This window comes from Apium graveolens, chromosome 1 (genome assembly GCF_009905375.1).
Source record: "Apium graveolens cultivar Ventura chromosome 1, ASM990537v1, whole genome shotgun sequence".
NCBI classification, from domain to species: Eukaryota; Viridiplantae; Streptophyta; class Magnoliopsida; order Apiales; family Apiaceae; genus Apium; species Apium graveolens.
In genome coordinates this window covers 18,777,057-18,791,582 of record NC_133647.1, presented here as the reverse complement: position 1 = coordinate 18,791,582, position 14,526 = coordinate 18,777,057, and the positions used below count along the sequence as shown (strand labels likewise).

At 27.7% G+C, this 14,526-nt stretch overlaps 1 long non-coding RNA gene across 1 annotated transcript; it reads left to right on the top strand.

Moving 5' to 3' along the window:
* The first annotated feature begins 12,464 nt into the window (after positions 1–12,464).
* LOC141719496 (uncharacterized) lies at positions 12,465–13,969 on the top strand. The gene is made up of 3 exons (XR_012574118.1): positions 12,465–12,500; positions 13,435–13,556; positions 13,763–13,969. It is a non-coding gene; the product is annotated as an uncharacterized LOC141719496 (long non-coding RNA).
* The last annotated feature ends 557 nt before the right edge of the window (positions 13,970–14,526 follow it).

Here is a 14,526-nt window from a genome sequence, read left to right as displayed (position 1 = left end):
ACTGATGCTCGCCTTCTTTATATATAAATACCAATATTTTATCAGGAACCACTACATTGAACCTATTCCGCGTGCTTCGAAGTTGATCTAGAATCCTTGATAAAGATGATCACTGTTTAAGAAATTAACCATCACTTGGCATCAGTTTTTTTTAAAAATGAAAAGTTAAGAGTGGATTTTCAGTCCCAAAGGGAGACGAATGTTTTCTTGAAATAGTGGATCTGGACTGAGACGCAAGTCCTTTCCGCTCTTAATTTATAGACTTAAAAGTTGCCTAGGGATCCCATTAATGTTCCAGAACCTAGCGAGGTTCGGGATTACTTCGCGGCTGATCACCGACTGTAATCCGTAGCATCATAAAATGGTTTTTGATGAAGAAATGGTTTTGAATTTTTTTATTACAAGAAAAAGATGCCATCACCCTGAAAGTTTATCTCTTGATACTATATTATTGAATCTTTCATTTTTGTTATTATTCTTTTCATCTTGTTTATGTATATTATAGCACTTATTGAGCATTTTTCTCACTACTTGCTTTACCCTGATATTACAGCTAGCAGATATGGTTAGATTCAAGTAAACAGCGCATAAGACTTGTGATGCTGATTCGTATGTTCGAGCTCAGGTAGATTGGTGATCGTTTTATGTGAGGACTCGAAATTAAAATCAAGTTGTAATAGTTAATAGTGTTGGGTTGTTCCAAACCCTAGACTATAAGATCTTGGATTCAGATATATTTATTTCCTTTTGTTAACTATTGTAATAATTTGTATAATGACTTTTGTTAAATTTAGGGGCGTGACATTGATCATGGAATTAAAATTAAATATATGATAATTAAGAAATGTCTCTCCTTCTCTTAGACCCCGTCTCTCTATTGAACCTCCTTCTATATAGTTATAAGGATATAAATATTCAAGGCTAAATTCATGACCATGATCTTCTCCTGGAAATATTCTAACACTACAAGAGAAAAGTATAAGAGCGATTAAACCAAATCGACCAACTATAAATTCCACCAAAAATGGTGGCTTTTAAGATCAAACTTACTTGGCTAAAAAACACACATAAAAGCAACCGATATCAGTGGAATTTGTGAGCGGTCGCTTTTATTCAGTGGAATTTAATGATCATTTGTAGACTAATTCAATTTATGCACTTTAATATTGTAGATATCAAATGACAAATAACATAAATAACTTCTCTATGTAATAGTCCTTGAGAAGGACAAGATGATATAAAATAATTTCCTCAACTGACATGGGAACTTGAGAATTATCTTCAGGTTCGAGGATGTCACTCAAACCCCTCCCTTATTTCTTCTACCTAAGAATGAAATATGTGCTGAATAAAATGCTTACTAGAAGCAAATTGATTATGCAACTGATGTTTCATTTCTTATTCTTGTAATTATGAGTGTTGAGTTTTAGAAGCAATAAGAGCATAGTGATATTTATGATGTGATTGAGCACCTTCAAAGGATGTTTGAAGCACTACAACAAAATAGGCCAATTAGCTGTACTAGTCAAACTAATGTTTGACTGTTAAAATGTCAAACCAAATAAAATTATTTTGATATGACATATTGGTTATATCACTAATATATATATTTATTGACATCCATACAGTTGGATCGTTGAAAAATATTTTTAAAATAATCGAAACACTAATTCAGGATTCAACACTAGTTAGCTATACTAGTCAAACTAACGCTTGACTGTTAAAATGTCAAACAAAATAAAATTATTTTGATATGAAATTTTGGTTATATCACCAATATATATATATATATATATATATATATATATATATTTATATACATCCATACAGTTGGATCATTGAAAAATATTTTTAAAATAATCGAAACACTAATTCAAGATACAACACTAGTTAGTTGTACTAGTCAAACTGATGTTTGACTTTTAAAATGTCAAACCAAATAAAATTATTTTGATATGAAATTTTGGTTATATCACTAATATATATATCAGTTGACATCCATATGGTTGGATCATTGAAAAATATTTTTAAAATAATCATAACACTAATTCACGATTCAACACTAGTTAGCTTTACTAGTCAAACTGATGCTTGACTGTTAAAATGTCAAACCAAATAAAATTATTTTGATATGAAATTTTGGTTATATCACTAATATATATTTATTGACATCCATACGGTTGGATCATTGAAAAATATTTTTAAAATAATGGTAACACTAATTCAGGATACAACACTAGTTAGTTGTACTAATCAAACTGATGCTTGACTCTTAAAATGTCAAACCAAATAAAATTATTTTGATATAAAATTTTGGTTATATCACTAATATATATATATATATATATATAGTGACATCCATACGGTTGGATCGTTGAGAAATATTTTTAAAATAATCGGAACGCCAATTCAGGATTAAACACTTGTTTGCAATACTAGTCAAACTAATACTTGACTGTTAAAATGACAAACCAAATAAATTTATTTTGATATGAAATTTTGGTTATATCACTAATTTATATATATTTACATCCATAAGGATGGATCATTGAAAAATATTTTTAAAATATTCGAAACACCAATTTAGGATTAAACACTAGTTAGTTGTACTAGTCAAACTAATGCTTGACTATGAAAATGGAAAACCAAATAAAACTATTTTGATATGAAATTTTGGTTACAACACTAATATATATATATATATATATCTATTGACATCCATACGTTTGGATCGTTGAGAAATATTTTTAAAATAATCGGAACACCAATTCAAGATTATACACTTGTTAGTAGTACTAGTCAAACTCACGCTTGACTGTTAAAATGACAAACCAAATAAAATTATTTTGATATGAAATTTTAGTTATATGAATAATATATATATATATATATATTTACATCCATACGGTTGGATTGTTGAGAAATTGTTTTAAAATAATAGGAATAGCAATTCAGGATTAAACACTTGTTAGCAGTACTAGTCAAACTCATGATTAACTATTAAAATGACAAACCAAATAAAATTTTTTTGATATGAAATTTTGGTTATATCACTAATATATATATATATATATATATATATATCTACTGACATCCATACAGTTGGATCGTTGAGAAATATTTATAAAATAATCGGAACACCAATTCAGGATTAAACATTTGTTAGCAGTACTAGTCAAACTCATTCTTGACTTAAAATGACAAACCAAATAAATTAATTTTTTTCTGAAAATTTTGTTGTAGCACTAATATATACAGGTCTTAACATCCATACAGTTGGATCATTCATAAATATTTTTAACAAAACTGAAACATCGATAGAGAACTTAATACTAGTAAGTAGTACTAGTTAAATCACTAAAAAATATAGATTTTTTGTTTTTTGAGGATCTAATCGCATAGATATCAATATTTATTTTTTTAGAGTTATACTTAATTTTACTAAATTAATAATATATTGATTTTTAATGTAAAAGAAAAAATTAAATATTACTTTAAGTCTTAAAAAAATAAATAACATAAAAGTGATTAATACATTTTTAAATAAATAAAATCTTACAGATAAATATAAGATCTCTCTCTCTCTCGCTCTCCCACCCCCTCTCTCTCCCCCTCTCTCTCCTAACTCTATCATCTCCCTCTCGTTTCTTCAAGATCTTGTTACGGAGTCTTCCAAATAACCGATATCAGCTTTTCTGGACACGGTTGTGTGTCAAATTTAAAGGCTTTAATTAAGGTTTCTTCAAATTGGGGTTCTAGATTTCAATTAAGGTTCAAATCAAAGTTTCTTTACTTAAACTCGACTTATTTTGTACAAGTCAAACTCACGCTTGACTGTTAAAATGACAAACCAAATAAAATTGTTTTGATATGAAATTTTAGTTATATCAATAATATATATATATATTTACATCCATACGGTTGGATCATTGAGAAATATTTTTAAAATAATCGGAACAACAATTCAGGATTAAACACTTGTTAGTAGTACTAGTCAAACTCACGCTTAACTATTAAAATGACAAATCAAATAAAAAATTTTTGATATAAAATTTTGGTTATATCACTAATACATATATATATATATATATATATCTAGTGACATCCATACCGTTGGATCGTTGAGAAATATTTTTAAAATAATCGGAACACCAATTCAGGATTAAACATTTGTTAGCACTACTAGTCAAACTCATGCTTGACTTAAAATGACAAACCAAATAAATTAATTTTTTTCTGAAAATTTTGTTGTAGCACTAATATATATAGGTCTTGACATCCGTACAGTTGGATCATTCATAAATATTTTTAACAAAACTGAAACATCGATAGAGGACTTAATACTAGTAAGTAGTACTAGTCAAATCACTAAAAAATGTAGATTTTTTGTTTTTGGAGGATCTAGTCGTATAGATATTAATATTTAATTTTTTAAAGTAATATTTTTTTTTCTAAATTTTATTTTAAAGTAATATTTAATTTTACTAAATTAATAATATGGTGATTTTTAATGTAAAAGAAAAAATTAAATATTACTTTAAGTCTTAAAAAATAAATAACATAAAAGTGTTAAATACATTTTTAAATAAATAAAATCTTACAAATAAATATAAGATCTCTTTCTCTCTCTCTCGCTCTCCCACCCCCTCTCTCTCCGAACTCTTATCATCTCCGTCTCGTTTCTTTAAGATCTTGTTACGGAGTCTTCCAATTAACCGATATGAGCTTCTCTGGACACGGTTGTGTGTCAAATTTAAAGCATTTAATCAAGGTTTCTTCAAATTGGGGTTCTAGATTTCAATAAGGGTTCAAATCAAAGTTTCTTTACTTAAACTCGACTTATTATGTACAAGTCAAACTCACGCTTGACTGTTAAAATGACAAACCAAATAAAATTATTTTGATATGAAATTTTAGTTATATCAATAATATATATATATAATTACATCTATACGGTTGGATCGTTGAGAAATATTTTTAAAATAATCGGAACAACAATTCAGGATTAAACACTTGTTAGCAATACTAGTAAAACTCATGCTTAACTATTAAAATGACAAACCAAATAAATTTTATTTGATATAAAATTTTGGTTATATCACTAATATATATATATATATCTAGTGACATCCATACGGTTGGATCGTTGAGGAATATTTTTAAAATAATCGAAACACTAATTCAGGATTAAACATTTGTTAGCACTACTAGTAAAACTCATGCTTGACTTAAAATGACAAACCAAATAAATTAATTTTTTTCTGAAAATTTTGTTGTAGCACTAATATATACAGGTCTTGACATCCGTACGGTTGGATCATTCATAAATATTTTAAACAAAACTGAAACATCGATAGAGGACTTAATACTAGTAAGTAGTACTAGTCAAATCACTAAAAAATGTAGATTTTTTATTTTTTGAGGATCTAATCGTGTAGATATCAATATTTAATTTTTTAGAGTAATTCTTAATTTTACTAAATTAATAATATATTGATTTTTAATGTAAAAGAAAAAATTAAATATTACTTTAAGTCTTAAAAAAATAAATAACATAAAAGTGATAAATACATTTTTAAATAAATAATATCTTACAGATAAATATAAGATCTCTCTCTCGCACTCCCACCCCCTCTCTCACCCCCTCTCTCCTAACTCTTATCCCCTCCCTCTCGTTTCTTCAAGATCTTATTACGGAGTCTTCCAATTAACCAATATCAGCTTTTGTGGACACGGTTGAGTGTCAAATTTAAAGGCTTTAATTAAGGTTTCTTCAAATTGGGGTGCTAGATTTCAATTAGGGTTCAAATCAAAGTTTCTTTACTTAAACTCGACTTATTATGTACAAGTCAAACTCACGCTTGACTGTTAAAATGACAAACCAAATAAAATTGTTTTGATATGAAATTTTAGTTATATCAAATATATATATATATATATATATATATATATATATATATATATTTACATCAATACGGTTGGATCGTTGAGAAATATTTTTAAAATAATCGGAACAACAATTCAGGATTAAACACTTGTTAGCAGTACTAGTCAAACTCATGCTTAACTGTTAAAATGACAAATCAAATAAAACATTTTTGATATAAAATTTTGGTTATATCACTAATACATATATATACATATATATATATATATATATATATATCTTGTGACATCCATACGATTGGATCGTTGAGAAATATTTTTAAAATAATCGGAACATCAATTCAGGATTAAACATTTGTTAGCAGTATTAGTTAAACTCATGCTTGACTTAAAATGACAAACCAAATAAATTAATTTTTTTCTAAAAATTTTGTTGTAGCACTAATATATACAGGTCTTGACATCCGTTCGGTTGGATCATTCATAAATATTTTTAACAAAACTGAAACATCGATAGAGGACTTAATACTAGTAAGTAGTACTAGTCAAATCACTAAAACATGTAGATTGTTTGTTTTTCGAGGATCTAATCATATAGATATCAATATTTAATTTTTTAAAGTAATATTTTTTTTTTGTTAAATATTTTTTAAAGTAATATTTAATTTTACCAAATTATTAATATGTTGATTTTTAATGTAAAAGAAATAATTAAATATTACTTTAAGTCTTAAAAAATAAATAACATAAAAGTGATAAATACATATTTAAATAAATAAAATCTTACAAATAAATATAAGATCTCTCTCTCTCGCTCTCCCAACCCCTCTCTCTCCGAACTCTTATCATCTCCCTCTCGTTTCTTTAAGATCTTGTTACGGAGTCTTCCAATTAACCGATATCAGCTTCTCTGGACACGGTTGTGTGTCAAATTTAAAGGATTTAATCAAGGTTTCTTCAAATTGGGGTTCTAGATTGCAATTAGGGTTCAAATCAAAGTTTCTTTACTTAAACTCGACTTATTATGTACAAGTCAAACGCACGCTTGACTGTTAAAATGACAAACCAAATAAAATTGTTTTGATATGAAATTTTAGTTATATCAATAATATATATATATATATATAATTACATCCTTACGGTTGGATCGTTGAGAAATATTTTTAAAATAATCGGAACAACAATTCAGGATTAAACACTTGTTAGCAATACTAGTCAAACTCATGCTTAACTATTAAAATGACAAACCAAATAAAATTTATTTGATATAAAATTTTGGTTATAACACTAATATATATATATATATCTAGTAACATCCATACGGTTGGATCGTTGAGGAATATTTTTAAAATAATCGAAACACTAATTCAGAATTAAACATTTGTTAGCAGTACTAGTCAAACTCATGCTTGACTTAAAATGACAAACCAAATAAATTAATTTTTTTTTGAAAATTTTGTTGTAGCACTAATATATACAGGTCTTGACATCCGTACGGTTGGATCTTTCATAAATATTTTTAACAAAACTGAAACATCGATAGAGGCCTTAATACTAGTAAATAGTATTAGTCAAATCACTAAAAAATGTAGATTTTTTATTTTTTGAGGATCTAATCGTGTAGATATCAATATTTAATTTTTTAGAGTAATACTTAATTTTACTAAATTAATAATATATTGATTTTTAATGTAAAAGAAAAAATTAAATATTACTTTAAGTCTTAAAAAAATAAATAACATAAAAGTGATAAATACATTTTTAAATAAATAAAATCTTAGAGATAAATATAAGATCTTTCTCTCGCTCTCCCACCCCCTCTCTCACCCCCTCTCTCTCCTAACTCTATCATCTCCCTCTCGTTTCTTCAAGGTCTTGTTACGGAGTCTTCCAAATAACCGATATCAGCTTTTATGGACACAGTTGTGTGTCAAATTTAAAGGCTTTAATTAAGGTTTCTTCAAATTGGGGTTCTAGATTTCAATTAGGGTTCAAATTAAAGTTTCTTTACTTAAACTCGACTTATTTTGTACAAGTCAAACTCACGCTTGACGGTTAAAATGACAAACCAAATAAAATTATTTTGATATAAAATTTTAGTTATATCAATAATATATATATATATATATATATATTTACATCCATACGGTTGGATCATTGAGAAATATTTTTAAAATAATCGGAACAGCAATTCAGGATTAAACACTTGTTAGCAGTACTAGTCAAACTCATGCTTAACTGTTAAAATGACAAATCAAATAAAAAAAATTTGATATAAAATTTTGGTTATATCACTAATACATATACATATATATATATCTAGTGACATCCATACGGTTGGATCGTTGAGAAATATTTTTAAAATAATCGGAACACCAATTCAGGATTAGACATTTGTTAGTAGTATTAGTCAAACTCATGCTTGACTTAAAATGACAAACCAAATAAATTAATTTTTTTCTGAAAATTTTATTGTAGCACTAATATATACAGGTCTGGACATCCGTTCGGTTAGATCATTCATAAATATTTTTAACAAAAATGAAACATCGATAGAGGACTTCATACTAGTAAGTAGTACTAGTCAAAGAAAAAATTAAATATTAAATTAAGTCTGAAAAAATAAATAACATAAAAGTGATAAATACATTTTTAAATAAATAAAATCTTAATGTTGATTTTTAATGTAAAAGAAAAAATTAAATATTACTTTAAGTCTTAAAAATTTTAAATAAATAAAATCTTACAAATAAATATAAGATCTCTCCCTCCCTCTCCCACCCCCTCTCTCTCCGAACTCTTATCCTCTCCCTCTCATTTCTTTAAGATCTTGTTACAGAGTCTTCCAATTAAACGATATCAGCTTCTCTGGACACGGTTGTGTGTCAAATTTAAAGGATTTAATCAAGGTTTCTTCAAATTGGGGTTCTAGATTTCAATTAGGGTTCAAATCAAAGTTTCTTTACTTAAACTCGACTTATTTTGTACAAGTCAAACTCACGCTTGACGGTTAAAATGACAAACCAAATAAAATTATTTTGATATAAAATTTTAGTTATATCAATAATATATATATATATATATTTACATCCATACGGTTGGATCATTGAGAAATATTTTTAAAATAATCGGAACAGCAATTCAGGATTAAACACTTGTTAGCAGTACTAGTCAAACTCATGCTTAACTGTTAAAATGACAAATCAAATAAAAAAATTTTGATATAAAATTTTGGTTATATCACTAATACATATACATATATATATATCTAGTGACATCCATACGGTTGGATCGTTGAGAAATATTTTTAAAATAATCGGAACACCAATTCAGGATTAGACATTTGTTAGTAGTATTAGTCAAACTCATGCTTGACTTAAAATGACAAACCAAATAAATTAATTTTTTTCTGAAAATTTTATTGTAGCACTAATATATACAGGTCTGGACATCCGTTCGGTTAGATCATTCACAAATATTTTTAACAAAAATGAAACATCGATAGAGGACTTCATACTAGTAAGTAGTACTAGTCAAAGAAAAAATTAAATATTAAATTAAGTCTGAAAAAATAAATAACATAAAAGTGATAAATACATTTTTAAATAAATAAAATCTTAATGTTGATTTTTAATGTAAAAGAAAAAATTAAATATTACTTTAAGTCTTAAAAATTTTAAATAAATAAAATCTTACAAATAAATATAAGATCTCTCCCTCGCTCTCCCACCCCCTCTCTCTCCGAACTCTTATCCTCTCCCTCTCGTTTCTTTAAGATCTTGTTACAGAGTCTTCCAATTAAACGATATCAGCTTCTCTGGACACGGTTGTGTGTCAAATTTAAAGGATTTAATCAAGGTTTCTTCAAATTGGGGTTCTAGATTTCAATTAGGGTTCAAATCAAAGTTTCTTTACTTAAACTCGACTTATTATGTACAAGTCAAACTCACGCTTGACTGTTAAAATGAGAAATCAAATAAAATTGTTTTTATATGAAATTTTAGGTATATCAATTATATATATATATATATAATTACATCCATACGGTTGGATCGTTGAGAAATATTTTTAAAATAATCGGAACAACAATTCAGGATTAAACACTTGTTAGCAATACTAGTCAAACTCATGCTTAACTGGTAAAATGACAAACCAAATAAATTTTATTTGATATAAAATTTTGTTTATATCACTAATATATATATATATATATATATATATATATATATATCTAGTGACATCCATACGGTTGGATCGTTGAGGAATATTTTTAAAATAATCGAAACACTAATTCAGGATTAAACATTTGTTAGCAGTACAAGTCAAACTCATGCTTGACTTAAAATGACAAACCAAATAAATTAATTTTTTTCTAAAAATTTTGTTGTAGCACTAATATATACAGGTCTTGACAGCCGTATGGTTGGATCATTCATAAATATTTTTAACAAAACTGAAACATCGATAGAGGACTTAATACTAGTAAGTAGTACTAGTCAAATCACTAAAAAATGTAGATTTTTTGTTTTTTGAGGATCTAATCGTATAGATATCAATATTTAATTTTTTAAAGTAATATTTTTTTTGCTAAATTTTTTTAAAGTAATATTTAATTGTACTAAATTAATAATATGTTGATTTTTAATGTAAAAGAAAAAATTAAATATTACTTTAAGTCTTAAAAAATAAATAACACAAAAGTGATAAATACATTTTTAAATAAATAAAATCTTACAAATAAATATAAGATCTCTCTCTCGCTATCACACCCCCTCTCTCTCCGAACTCTTATCCTCTCCCTCTCGTTTCTTTAAGATCTTGTTACGGAGTCTTCCAATTAACCGATATCAGCTTCTCTAGACACAGTTGTGTGTCAAATTTAAAGGATTTAATCAAGGTTTCTTCAAATTGGGGTTCTAGATTTCAATTAGGGTTCAAATCAAAGTTTCTTTACTTAAACTCGACTTATTATGTACAACTCAAACTCACGCTTGACTGTTAAAATGACAAACCAGATAAAAATATTTTGATATGAAATTTTGGTTATATCAATAATATATACATAATTAAATCTATACGGTTGGATTGTTGAGAAATATTTTTTAAAATAATCGGAACAGCAATTCAGGATTAAACACTTGTTAGCAATACTAGTCAAACTCATGCTTAACTGTTAAAATGACAAACCAAATAAGTTTTATTTGATATAAAATTTTGGTTATATCACTAATATATATATATATATCTTGTGACATCCATACGGTTGGATCGTAGAGAATTATTATTAAAATAATCGAAACCAATTCAGTATTAAACATTTGTTAGCAGTACTAGTCAAACTCAGGCTTGACTTAAAATGACAAACCAAATAAATTAATTTTTTTCTGAAAATTTTGTTGGAGCACTAATATATACAGGTCTTGACATCCGTATGGTTGGATCATTCATAAATATTTTTAACAAAATTGAAACATCGATAGAGGACTTAATACTAGTAAGTAGTACTAGTCAAATCACTAAAAAATGTAGATTTTTTGTTTTTTGAGGATGTAATCGTATAGATATCAATATTTAATTTTTTAAGTAATATATAATTTTACTAAATTAATAATATGTTGATTTTTAATGTAAAAGAAAAAAATAAATATTACTTTAAGTCTTAAAAAATAAATAACATAAAAGTGATAAATTCATTTTTAAATAAATAAAATCTTACAGATAAATATAAGATCTCTCTCTCTCTCCCACCCCCCTCTCTCTCCCCTTCTCTCCTAACTCTTATCTTCTCCCTCTCGTTTCTTTAAGATCTTGTTACGGAGTCTTCCAATTAACCGATATCAGCTTCTCTAGAAACGGTTGTGTGTCAAATTTAAAGGCTTTAATTAAGGTTTCTTCAAATTGGGGTTCTAGATTTCAATTAGGGTTCAAATCAAAGTTTCTTTACTTAAACTCGACTTATTATGTTCTCTTTCTTTCGTTTCAGGCCCTTTTCCTATTGATTTTAGGGGAAGGTGAAGGGGAATTTATAGTTCTATGAATTTGCAGTTCTTCGTATCTTTCACAAGAATCTTTAATATACAATCCACTCAGCTGAAAATTATAGTTAAATCTTTTTCCTTGTAACATTGTATTTCGTGATGAGACTGTGGACAAGATCATGTCCTTTTGATTACTAACTATAGTCTGTAAAAACTGTTATTATAACTTTTCTGTAAATGAAAAGGTTCAAAATATGATACTTTTACAGTTTACTTCAGCAAGTATTCTTCTGTAAGGCATATATTATACACATGCTATTCTTCTCATCCTTCTACAGGCTAATACTTGATCTTTAAACTAAATATTTATCTCATTCTTTCCCTTTTATATGCAGGTATGTGGATGTTATCCTACAATTAATTGATAAAGCAGGGGACTTTGTCCGTGATGACATTTGGTTTCGGGTTGTGCAGTTTGTAACAAATAATGAGGAAGGTTTGTATCTTTCTGTCTATATTATTATTCTCTAGTATATTGTATGTAAGGTGAAGGTACGGAAAACCATTAGATATTTGCGTAAAGCTTCTCTGGACACTGTTGATTAGCCACTGGTAAAATTTCTAAAGCATCCACAGGTAAGCAATCTGGTGTTATTTCTTCAAATGCTATTATTTCGACTACTTCTTCATGCATCTCTTGAATGTCTTCCAGTACTAACAACTCTGTTACATGCACCTCTAAAGTTCCCTGGGCATCCTCGTTTACACTCCCTGGTATTACTAATTATTTGTCATTTTCGTTTACCATCATTTCTCAAATTAGTAGCATTGTTTGTACTATTTTCTCAAATGATATTTTTATAAAATGGTGACAAATATTCATCACAATTTACCTTCCAGGAAGAGAGAGAGAGAGAGAGAGAGAGATCATTTACCACTGACGTTTATTTATTGAAGAGTGTCACATTTCTAACTTCCTTTTTGGAAAGACTTTACATTGGTGTATTACGCAGGAACCAATTTACTGATGTCCAATAATGCTGAATCCACAATCCCTTAGTCAAGATTTCACCAACGATTTAATATAAAATTTCAGCCATTGTAGGTCATGCGGAAAAGAAACATTTCACTATTATATATAAGGAAATGACACAAAAAAATAGTTTATCTATTTATATGCTTCGAAGTGTGAAATTGCAGTCTTCAGGAGTCGCAATAGTTACTGTATGAGTGAAGTTGACATTTGACATTTGGAGCAGGACTTTAGGTGATTGACATAATGATGATGATGCAAAGTACAAAAAAATACCAAATCTATCTCCAAATTCGGGTTTAGCTCAAAAATATTCCCTTATTGAATGTATTGCAGATTTATGATACATGGCTCTTAATTAAGTTTTATGGTACTGCTGGTTAACATCTTGAGATGAACATGTATCAAGAATTTGACCTGAATAATGTCTTAAAGAAAATTTCTCTTTTTTTGGTTTAAATATGCATCATGATCTCATAAAATTATTGTTTGTTTCCTGTGCAATTTTGGCTACTTCTTATCCTTTTCTCTGTTCAGAACTGCGAGGAGCAATAGAACAGCAGGCAGGTTATTTTAGTTTAAGACACATCAAAGCTGCAACTGGGAACTTTGACCATGCAAATAAGATCGGTGAAGGAGGATTTGGACCAGTTTATAAGGTAAATATCTTTCAAATGAAGTTTGTATCTTATCACACAGGTATATAGGCATGATGTGAACTATTTGCTTAGATATATAGTTAAGTTTTGTTATTATCCACGAAGATGCAGACCATGCTTTTTAAATATGAATTTGAATTTTGACATATATATTTAGCCAGGCTTGAACGCTAACAATTATTAAATAATATGGAATTTTTTGAAAGGGTATACTACCAGATGGTAAAGAAATTGCGGTTAAACAGCTGCCCTCCAAATCAAAGCAGGAAAACCGTGAATTTATCAATGAGATAGGCATGATATCTGCTTTACAGCACCCAAATCTTGTAAAGCTTTATGGCTATTGCATTGAAGGAAATCAGTTATTGCTAATATACGAGTACTTAGAAAATAACAGTCTTGCTCGATCCCTGTTTGGTAAATCATGAACTGTTAATCTTTTGTGTATTATGGTTTATTATTTTTGTTTGAAATTCTTTTAGTATCACTGTATCACTTTGTCTTCCATTGTTCAAGTCGTGATGAACAACACATAAACCTAGACTGGTTGACAAGAAAGAAGATTTTATTGGATATAGCAAGAGGCTTAACTTATCTTCACGAGGAATCAAGGTTAAAAATAGTTCATAGAGACATAAAGGCTTAACTTAACTTAGATTTATGTATTTGAATGTTTGTAAGATAACCAAGTTATGCTTGTAAACTGAATTTAGTTTGTGGGTGTTTATTAACTGAATTTTAGTTTGCTTTCTACTTTTGAATGTTAATTAGTACGAATTTATGATATAACTAATGTAAATTATGTATTGTGACTTGATTGTGAGGTTTATAGTTTTTTTTGAGTTTGCGATTGTATAAAATTTTGGCAGGTTTAGAATTTAAATTGGAAGCCGAAAATGGCTGGATACTGAAAAATCAGTATTTGGTTATTCTGAAAAAACAAACTTACGACGGTTGTTCTTCATACATT